The 10,631-nt window shown below is 33.9% G+C and overlaps 1 long non-coding RNA gene across 1 annotated transcript; it reads right to left on the reverse strand.

Moving 5' to 3' along the window:
* Positions 1-98: 98 nt before the first annotated feature.
* Positions 99-4,894, reverse strand: LOC148618508 (uncharacterized). Its single transcript, XR_015921287.1, has 2 exons — positions 4,746-4,894; positions 99-357 (listed from the first exon to the last, which is right to left on the reverse strand). It is a non-coding gene; the product is annotated as an uncharacterized LOC148618508 (long non-coding RNA).
* Positions 4,895-10,631: the final 5,737 nt, after the last annotated feature.

The raw sequence follows: 10,631 nt of genomic DNA on the forward strand, positions 1-10,631 counted from the left end.
TGTCCAATATGGACGGTTTAAGATTTCACAAATAGATATGACCAGTCCGTTAATATCATGTCTTTAAATTGTATATCAATATGAATAACTTTATTAACTACAAAATTGCCAAATCATTTTATTGTAATAGTTGAAAATATTCTTTTCTTCTTGTTGTCATTGTTGTGTATTCTGTTCAACTACAATTTGTTCCAGTTCCTTTATAGTTACAAATACCGTTGTCATCGTCCCACACAAGGTTATCAGGACATGCCATTTGGAAAATTGGATGTCCTGAAACACAGGTCACATAACCATTACAAGTGATACAGGATGGGTAATTCCCACTAGCTTTCCCGGCACAGTTACTGACACAATCTGTAAAAAAGTTTCAAAAGTCAATACCAATAATAAAAAACCTACCAAAAGGCCAAATTGGTGACTTTGGAAGTCACGAAAGTGATTAAATTCATATACAGTAATCTATTACCTTAAATTTTACCTTTCTCTTTAACGACTTGGTATCGGCGCCACAAAATTTTAAAAATACTTAAGTTTGAGAATATTCTTAACTTCCGTGGTAACTCCAATCGAAATCGTTGAAAGAGTTAACAAGGGAACCAAGGTTATAGCGGTAATCAAAAGAATGTAATCCAGGGACAAAGACCCGACATGGAAAACAGACATACACAACAAAGAACATACAGTAACTAAAATCATACATACAAAGTAACAAAAGCAAATGAGCAACTCGGACTCCATTAAAAACTGGGAGCATGGACCATGTGCACCGTTGAAATTGATGACGTCACAAACAGTTTAGAATTTTCTCCGACTTCAGTAAGTTTCCATTTTTGTAGCACTTGGGCTTGGTATCATATATTTATATTTTTCCTCAACATAACATTATCTGTAATAGTCAATAGCAAGTATACGAATACCGTTTTACTGATAAATCATTTCAGAGTGTAAATTGGTGTTTGTTTTGTTAGTTTTGATAGTTTGACTTAAGTATTTTAAGTTAATCTCACTTATTAACAGATGTTATGCGTGAAGTTGTATAATGCTTATCAATCTATTCATTACGTTTTAGTAAAACCATTCCTTTTCTACGTCATTTATAGTTTAACCGAGTACAGTGTCCTTTAAAGTGAAAATTAGAAAGTCAACAAAATGCTACATTTAAAATTATTTTTCTTGATCAAAGAGCATTACTATCTATAAGAAACTGGTTGTCATCGGCAACATCGAAAATTGCTACATCATAACAAGCTGTGTTGTATCAAAATCTTGATAGGGAGAGGAAAAATCCGACATATAATAACAAGTGAAACATTATTACACTAAAAGTATGGAAATGGCCAATATTAAAATACGGGAAAGACGTCAGTGTATATATTCATAAATATTAATGAAGTTAATGGATTTTTTTTATTAATACTATTTTTTTTTGGGGGGGGGTGTAGTTCGTACTACATACTGCATTATAAATCTTGTTTCGGGTATCCTGTATTTTTAAATACAAATTGTTTGTTAGTAAATTTAAAATCATTTGACCTAATTGAAGATTTCTTATGCAATAGTCATTGAGAAAGGAAAGAATTTTCTTTTTAAACTTTCCTATGAACTGAACTATAAAACTTTCTAAGGAAAACAATTCCGTTTGTAGACAGTTTTTAGATCACATTATACCCTTAAGACCGTCGTAAGACAATAAATTAATTTGCCTGCTCGTATGAAAAAAAAACATCAACTTGAGGTAAGGAGACAAGTTTAGCAAGCAAGAGGCACATTCTAGTTGTGTTCTACACTTAGCTCCGATACATAATCTAGAATGCGTTAGTAACTTTTGTTGACAATGTGAATACATTTTATACTGTTTTCTTTTCAATAATGAAACAACATAGTGTGCGTTGTAAAAGACTTGACTTTGTTGTGGTGAATTTACAGAAAAAGCTCCTAAGATGGATTTTACTCAGTGGCTGTTAGGATGGTATGCTGCCTACTACATTTATGTTATTATTGCCATTCTTTCGCAAGATAGGAAAAACCAAATGAGAACCGTAGCAAAAACAATTATGATAAATGAAACAAATAAAACAATACAGGAATAGATTTCAAACTTACACCACAAAATAAAAATGATGAAAACCAAATGCAACAACATTCGTAATACAAAGGAACAATTTAGACCAAATGGGGAATGTTTAGAGAACTTCAAGCTCCAGAGCGCAACATACTGTAAGATCACTCAAAGTATCTGAAGTTTCTTTAATCAAACCAGGCATTCGTCAGTCTGAGTTGAGAACTGGTACCAAAATAGTGTCATCTGAGAGCTGTGTTGCGTGTGAATTATAAACATATACTTATAAATGGAAAAAAGAAACTGCATTCCCGTTTAAATTCGATACAAAACTTCAAACATGCATAAAATCCTTGAAATTGCAGATATTTGCTTTATTTTTTTAAAACAATGAAAAGGTAATGGTGTTTATCATTTTTTCGGAAAAAAAAATTAAAAATTGTGAATTCCAATTTCTGAGATTAAAAAAACCACTTCTATATCTAAAAACTGAAAAAAGTCGACTTTATTTTGCAAAATCCGTAGTGTTAACTCTGTTAAATGAAATGTTATCGTCGGTAATCATAATCACAATACAATATTTAAAAAAGGGTACACTGCTTATTTTCAAGATCAGATTTGTAAATTCAATTTTTTTCCATCTATCGGTCTTCCGATTCCAAATCATGATAGTTGAATTTGGATGTTTTGGCAGAGTAATTAAGGAACTACGATTCTAGCGAAAAGAGGGATAAGACACTAATGTGTGAAAGTATTAAAAGAAAAGCGTTCCGTCTTTAAATGATTAAAACAGTTACTTCTTTCCATTATATTTATATCCACGAATGCTCTCTTCGTTTTATAGAAATGGCTAGTCAAGGCCTAGAATAATGGTCAAATCAACAATAAATCAACAATAAATGTATTAAATGGGCTTTAAATTCATGGTTTGGTACATAAACAAATCTCAACTACAGTTTCGGGGATACCAAGAAAAAATTGACCAAAACACGTATTTTCGCTCTACACCTTTAAGGCTATCGAAATAACTATATTATTAATCGAGAAATATTTGTACTAGATATTATCAGAATGATAAATAGTGTGGACTAGAGAATTTCATTGTAGAAACTATTGACAATTCTCAATTACAAAAATACCGATCGTATAAATATTGCAAATATCGTTATGTTGTATACGGGTATCAATAAATAATTTAATAGATAGTTTATTTCTCATTTTTCAACTGTGACGTCATTCGCGTCGATCGGCCAGCAGTCCGGTTTTTAAATAATAGGCCTTGTAGAACAACAGCTATCTTTGCAGCATAAAATAAATACCAATAGTGATTTTGGCAGTGTTAGAATCTCGCACTAACATATACAGGCACAGGTGACATAGTATACTCCCAGAAAATTATCAGTCTTCAAAGAGTAATCAAGGGAACCAAGGTTACAGCGGTAATCAAAAGAATATAATCCAGGGACAAAGACCAGACATGGAAAACAGACACACAAAACAAAGAACATAAAGTAACTAAAATCATACATACAAAGTAACAAAAGTAAATGAGCAACTCGGACTCGGACCACTAAAAGCTGGGTGCATGGACCAGGTGCACCGGTAGGGTAAGCGTCCTCTGCTTTTCTAGAAACACCCGCCGAGTTGCTCATAGAAAGGCAAGTCCGGGGTAGATAAACGAGGAAAGGTAAACTATGACCCGTTGAATAAATCAGTTTTCATGATGCTGATGGATACATCATAACGATCCACGAGTTCATGATGACCACCATTAAACTTCTGTAGTGATAACTTCAATCTTGTAGCAACATAACCCTGTTCCAGAAGCCTATTTGTTAGAGTTCTAGCGCGATACAAAAAGTCTGCGTAGTTTTGGCAAGCTCTGGCATAACGTATGAGTTGTGATATGAGCACTCCATACGCAGGAGCCGAAGGGATGTTGCCACAGATGAATGGAAAGTTGACAATTTTGAATGAAAAGTCATCACGTTTGTCGTAAAGTTTGGTCAGTAGTTTTCCTTTACCATCGATTTCTAAGTGTAGATCAAGATATAGTCAAAATATGTTTTATGCCCAATGTAATATCTTGAAGAGATACACCTGAAGTGATATGGAATATTATTCTGATATTTATCTGCAAGTTTGACATTCTTTCAAAAGGGCAATTTTGGGGGCAAGGTGAAGACCCTGTTAGGTTCAGTGTGTATCTTGGCAATTAAGGACTAGAAATAAAAACTGGTTGTCAATGTAAAACGGACTTAAAATCAGCAAAATGTTTGTACTAATATACATTTTCTTGCTAAAGTTAAGGTCTCGACATATATATATATATATATATATATATATATATATATTAAGCGTATTGTTTGACTCTCTTTTTTCTATATATTGTAATGCATATGGTTCAATTAACACACAAATTGTTACTCTTTCTTATTATTCAATCCGATTTTAAATATTTATTTAATTCAAATCACAAAGTAGCTATTATATTGAAATTAAAGTTTCTCCTTTGAATGTAGAAACTTCAGGAATTACAAGATGAACAGAAACCGATCTTGAAATTAAATGATAGCGCGTTGATAAGAATTCGCATACATATTTAATCACTAACTAAGACCTAGAAGAAAAAGAAATTTTGAGTAAATGTTTAAAAGCAAACATGTAAGTTAAGTAGAAATACCTCTTGCAGCTTCAGCATTACTTAAGTATGCCAAGATAAATGTTGTTATAACAACAAACTTCATGACTACGGTCGCTCCGTACTGCAACGTTACCAAGTGTAGAGTGATTTTCTTACTTAAGAGTTAGACGTGAATATTAATTATACTAAGATCAATTTGAATTCACGTGTTACACAACATTTAAGTATATACAAGAATATCATAGATAATAGAGTGGGAAAAGTAGCATATTGCTATAGAGATAAAATCATGAGCGATCGCGAACTGTTTTTTTTTTAAATGTAACAGACTGAATAAATATGAATATTTACAAAAAACGGCATCTATAGTTTAGCTTTTGTTAATATCAAATAACATTATACTTATGTTTCCTATAGTTATGAAAACAAAAGGAAATGTGAAATAGAATCAAAGTGCCAAGAATAAGCATTTTCTGCTGAGGTATCTTACATAAAAAAAACAATTCAGCCATGTTCTGTAAATATGAAAAAAGTTTTGAGTGAACTCAATTTTGATGATTTTTTGGGTTTTTTTTCGAAGTAATTTTCGCCATAAGAAATATATATGTATTCATCTCATACAAACTTAATTCCACATGATAAGGTCAAATTTAACACAATAAAGATTCGATTTGAGTACCAGTATGACCACCAGTTTCGTGATAAAATTTTATAAACAAACTTGTGGGGTGACGATTTGCTTGAAATATCACAGAATATTTATTAAAGTCTTCGTAATTTATCCGTCCTTTTACTCAAACAAAGTTACTATCATCAAGAAGGGTTTCAACGATGATAAACGACTGTCTTTTCTCACCGGTTTTCCGCTTTGTAGACTGCCAATCTCAGATTCGAATGCATCTATCTGTAATTGTTCCAATATGACCCATGAATGATACTCAATCTATTACCAACGAACGTTTCAAATCGCTTGGTTGTGTTCCTTATGTATCAAAGAACGATCGTCGAGTCTGTCCAAAAGGCAAATTGATCGACTTGTATCTCTAGTTCTTCTCGGATAACTTCGTACAACCTCACAGCAACAACAGCTTCCGATAATTCCAATGTCAGTATTGATGTTGGTTTGATGGGTGCTAGGTGCGATTTCCCCATAACAAGTGCCGTAGAAATAAAGCCATTTTCATCTTCTCTTCTCAAGTAATGCGCATGCTCCGTAGCCTGTCGCTAAATAAATGCAGTTCTGTCTTGCTTATTTTGTGAGTATCTTGGTGTTTAAAGCATCGACCGACGGATAATGTCTCTAATTCAGTCAAATTATTTATCAAACCTATCCATTCCTTTTGACAGTTTGCTGGCATTGCTTCGTCCCATCCGACTTTCTCTCTGCCTAAGTTCTGAACTATAGCCTTGGCTGCTAACATTATTGGTGATACTAGTCTAAGTGGATCGATCGTATAGCGAACTAAGTACTGATCAAATCCCTCGTCTGGTCATCGGTTTACTTTCTAGCATTACTTTGAATTTTATTTTATCTTCGTTAACGTCCTATAAAATCCCTAAAGCTCTATCATTCGATAGTGTGTCATCAGGGTTTATACTTACAATAGCTGGTCACCAAATAAAGCGTAAAGCTTCACACTCATTTTCGTAACTCGAACTTGGTGGAACATCACTAGCCATTGCAACTTTCTCTTGTCTGAATCGGATAACTACACCAACTAAACTATTCGTTAGATCCGGATGTAGTAACTGGCTATTCAGTGATGTTCCTATGTACTGAGCTGCACAGTCGAATACGACTAGGACTTTCACTGGTTTATTTACATTAATAACGGGTGGTTTGATAAGTACCATGTCTTTTTGATTGAATTTTAGTTACATCTTTGGCTTAGCCCTCTTCAATGTAGTCATTCATAGTCTTAGTATATATCTTGAGTAAATATTCGTCCCGTGACGATTTCCGTGCATGTGCCATGTGAATATCTATCTCGCCATGGCAACCCTAGCCTGTAGTGTCCGTTTTCTAACTTGATAGATTCTTCCATGAGTTTCAATGCTTCTCGATCTTCGAGCGCGGCATACTTCTTCTAATGGCTGGAGATTCGTTAAAGTCTGTAGACCACATACGTTCTAATTTCTTTGTAATACAACATCTCTTGAGTCGCCGAAGTTTATGCTTACTTTGTTTGTTGAAAATTTTAAATTGGTCAGTCTTTGTACCGGTCCTCTAATAGCCCAACCTAAGCGTAATCTAATGGCATAGGGCTGATTGACATCTGATCTAACTTCCAACGGAATATAAGCTGCTGGTGCGTCCGTTCCTATCAGTATCATACTTTCTGGTATCTTTATTCAACTCAGATATGGTAAGCCTTGTATATCAAGATTGTTAGCTGCTGAGCGTGCGGATATTTGTAACTTTTGACTGACCAAGCTTTCCGTAAACACATCTGAATTACTATCGGTTGGCTTGACGTTTAGGTCTACCTTCTTTCCGTGCACTATTCCTGTGGAGTCGATAACAGTTGGCATCTGGTATGTAACAGATCTTCGAGGAACAGCTAACATCTTGAGTAAGCGCTCGTCGCAGAGGGTTTCATCAGCTTCGTCATCCAGCAGGGCATACGCATGGTACGAGGTACCATTCCCTTCCGCAACAGTAACCGAAACAATCCCTAAACAATTCTTAGAAACAGAGCATTTAGTCTCTGCAGCATAATTAACTGAAGACTGTACAGCTGAGTGATCACTCTCATAGTTTACATAAGTCTTTGACTATTTCATAACTTTGGTCATGATTGTAAGACTTAAATACATCACAAGAAGCTAACTCAGAACAGTTACCAGAACAACATTTACAATTAACATTGTGTGTACTCTTTGTTCCACCATGGAAATGACCTTCGCTTTGTATAGAAAATATGTCATTTTTATGACACTAATAACATCTTATTTTCTCGTATAAACCTTATTCTCGATATTCAAATCGGAAAGAAGATAGAGCAAGGTATTATTGCTCTTTTTTCAATAAATTTAGATGGGTCACTAAACTTTGCTACGCTACCTGACTCATTAATATAGTCAGCTATATCTGCCCATTTTGAAATATTTGACAATTTGGCAAATTATCTGAATTGTCTATATCAGAGGAGAAACCAAACTGTGAAATTATAATCTCACTTTTTCGCATGTTTAAGGATAAGGATAGCTTCGATAAGCTTTTACCATCAGAGTACCTAATAGTAGGCCCATACACCAGCTCTCGATGTATGATCTAGAAATTACATGGGGCCTACAGTATCTTGCATGCAGAACTGATCTTGCCTTTTTATACCCTTCAGCTGTACTTTATATGACACAGTCTCGATCGATGCACCGCTTTGGCTCACATTCACAATACTGAATTAAGTAACTTAATTTAAGATAGTCATCATTCAATTTTTTCTCAACATTCGTCTCAAAATTTCTCACAAACTTGAAATAATCCATCGGATTCCCAGTTAATGTCAACAGATGTGGCATTTACAGGTTACATCCTCTTCATGTAAGGCTGTGACTAGACTCTGTATCGCTGTATCCGCTGAAGATCCGCTATTCATGGATTTTCGATTTATGCTGCTTGCTTCCGGTACACCGTTATTGTTAATATGCACTGGAATTATCTTGTGTTGATCCAATTGAAACATCGCGATATTCAACTTCCTGATAATTGTCGCTATTCACTCCAACATCGGTTGGTACTTATTTCTTACGTTCACCAACAAAATTCACTTCAAGATTTACAGCTTGTTGCCAAACAGTTTCTTCAATCATGGCTTACTCGACCTCCTCTTGCTGGGCTAAGAGTTTATGCTTAGCCCCTACTATTCCAAAGAGCCTATAAATAGGCTTTTCACACTCCTGTATTTTGCCAAGAGCCTGTATATATAGGCTTAGCAACTGTTGTCTACACATTCAGCAAGTGGATTGTTCTGCAATAATGTCATTGACGTCACAGTTCTGAACGTGATGATGCGTGGGGTGCTTCACAGTGTAGACTGTAAACATTAAAACAATGCCAAAAAATTCCTTGCAAATGTTGTTCTTGTTTCTACTCGTCGTTATCTATTGATCAAATATTCACATTTTATTTACTTCTCTTTGCTTTTACCTTCAGTGCAATCTACTTAAATCAACATGTTTTCTTCATGTATTTCGTACAGGGAAAAAATAGTAAAACGTGTAAAAGAAATAACAAAACAAAAGTAAAACAGAAAATAAATAATGATAAATTTTAAACTATATAAACATATAATTTCAACGATACATTGTGTACATGTATTTATTATTGATAAAATCGCAAATATTGCACAATGATTTGTTTCAATGTTGACATCGATTGCACGGAACATTTTGTTAGCTGAACATATGATTATGAAAATTAATCTTCTTACATGTACTAGCGCCAAGTATTCACTAATTAGGAAAAAGAGAACATTGGCATGATGGGTATTCATTTCCTAGAGGTTTTAAAAACTTTTTATGATTCCTTTCAATGTCTCGAATAATAAGCTTATAATTCATAACGTTCAAGATCAAAAACGAGAGTCTGAGAGAATTGTACTATGCAAGATTCATCTCCTCCCTCTTACACGAAATAAAATATAAAATCAATGAGTGCAACTATGGCAAAATTAAATTATTAACTTTATAACTGCTAACATAAACAAACCATTTAACAAAACACAACATTGCAAGCAACATCACATAGAAAGAAAAAGAAACTGTTCCTATTTTCGAGCTTTGGAACACAGAAGCTGTCATTTCATGCATAGACCAATTATTTTGGATACATGAAAGTAATGAGTAAACTCTCTCATAGAATTTGTAATACAATAATTAAGTTATATTTGATAATTGGTAAGCACATACGTATTGATTTCATATCACAACTCATACGTTATCAACTGATCAAAACTACGTGGACTTTCTGTACCGTGCCAGGCTGCTTACAATTAGGCTTCTTAAACAGGGTTACTGTATGTCATCGCTACAAATAAGTTTTATTGTTATCATTATGAACTCATGCATCGTAATGGTGTATCCATCCACAACATAAGAAGCGACTTGTTATCATGTCTTGGTTTTATCTTTTAGCCTTCATTTTATCAGGAAATTAGTGGATGTTTCTAGGAAAGCGAGACGTTGTAGTGTATATTGTAATTGAAATATGAAAAAGTGTGCGTCACAAATATTGCCTTTTAAGAATTTTTATTAATAGGAAAATAAATCCTTTAAACTAGTCAATATATTTTTGTTTTGAATATGTCGTACGTAAACTATATTATGTATAATCCTTCGCCAGATAATTCGTGTGTTAAATTTTCTGATGCCATGTTTGTATAAAAACATTTTAAATATTTTTTTTTATATCTTTTTCTATAAATGACGAAAGTGGACACAAACAAATTTCCGGTTATATATAATAACTTTCCCAGTTGCTACACAACTTTTACTTGGTTTATTTGATTAATTCAAAGAGTAATCAAGGGAACCAAGGTTAGAGCGGTAATCAAAGAGTAATCAAGGGAACCAAGGTTAGAGCGGTAATCAAAGAGTAATCAAGGAGGGAACCAAGGTTAGAACGGTAATCAAAGAGTAATCAAGGGAATCAAGGTTAGATCAGTAATCAAAGAGTAATCAAGGGAATCAAGGTTAGAGCAGTAATCAAAGAGTAATCAAGGGAACCAAGGTTAGAGCGGTAATCAAAATAATGCAATCCAGGTACAAAGACCAGACATGGAAAACAGACACACAAAACAAAGAACATAAAGTAACTAATATCTTGCATACAAAGTGACAGAAGCAAATGAGCAACTCATAAGTTGCTCATAAAAAATCAAGTCTGGGGTAGACGAAAGAGGAAATGAAACTATGACATATTGA

This window comes from Perna viridis, chromosome 4, assembly GCF_037379345.1.
Source record: "Perna viridis isolate PV_CMFRI_1.1 ecotype Kerala chromosome 4, ASM3737934v1, whole genome shotgun sequence".
Classification (NCBI taxonomy): domain Eukaryota; kingdom Metazoa; phylum Mollusca; class Bivalvia; order Mytilida; family Mytilidae; genus Perna; species Perna viridis.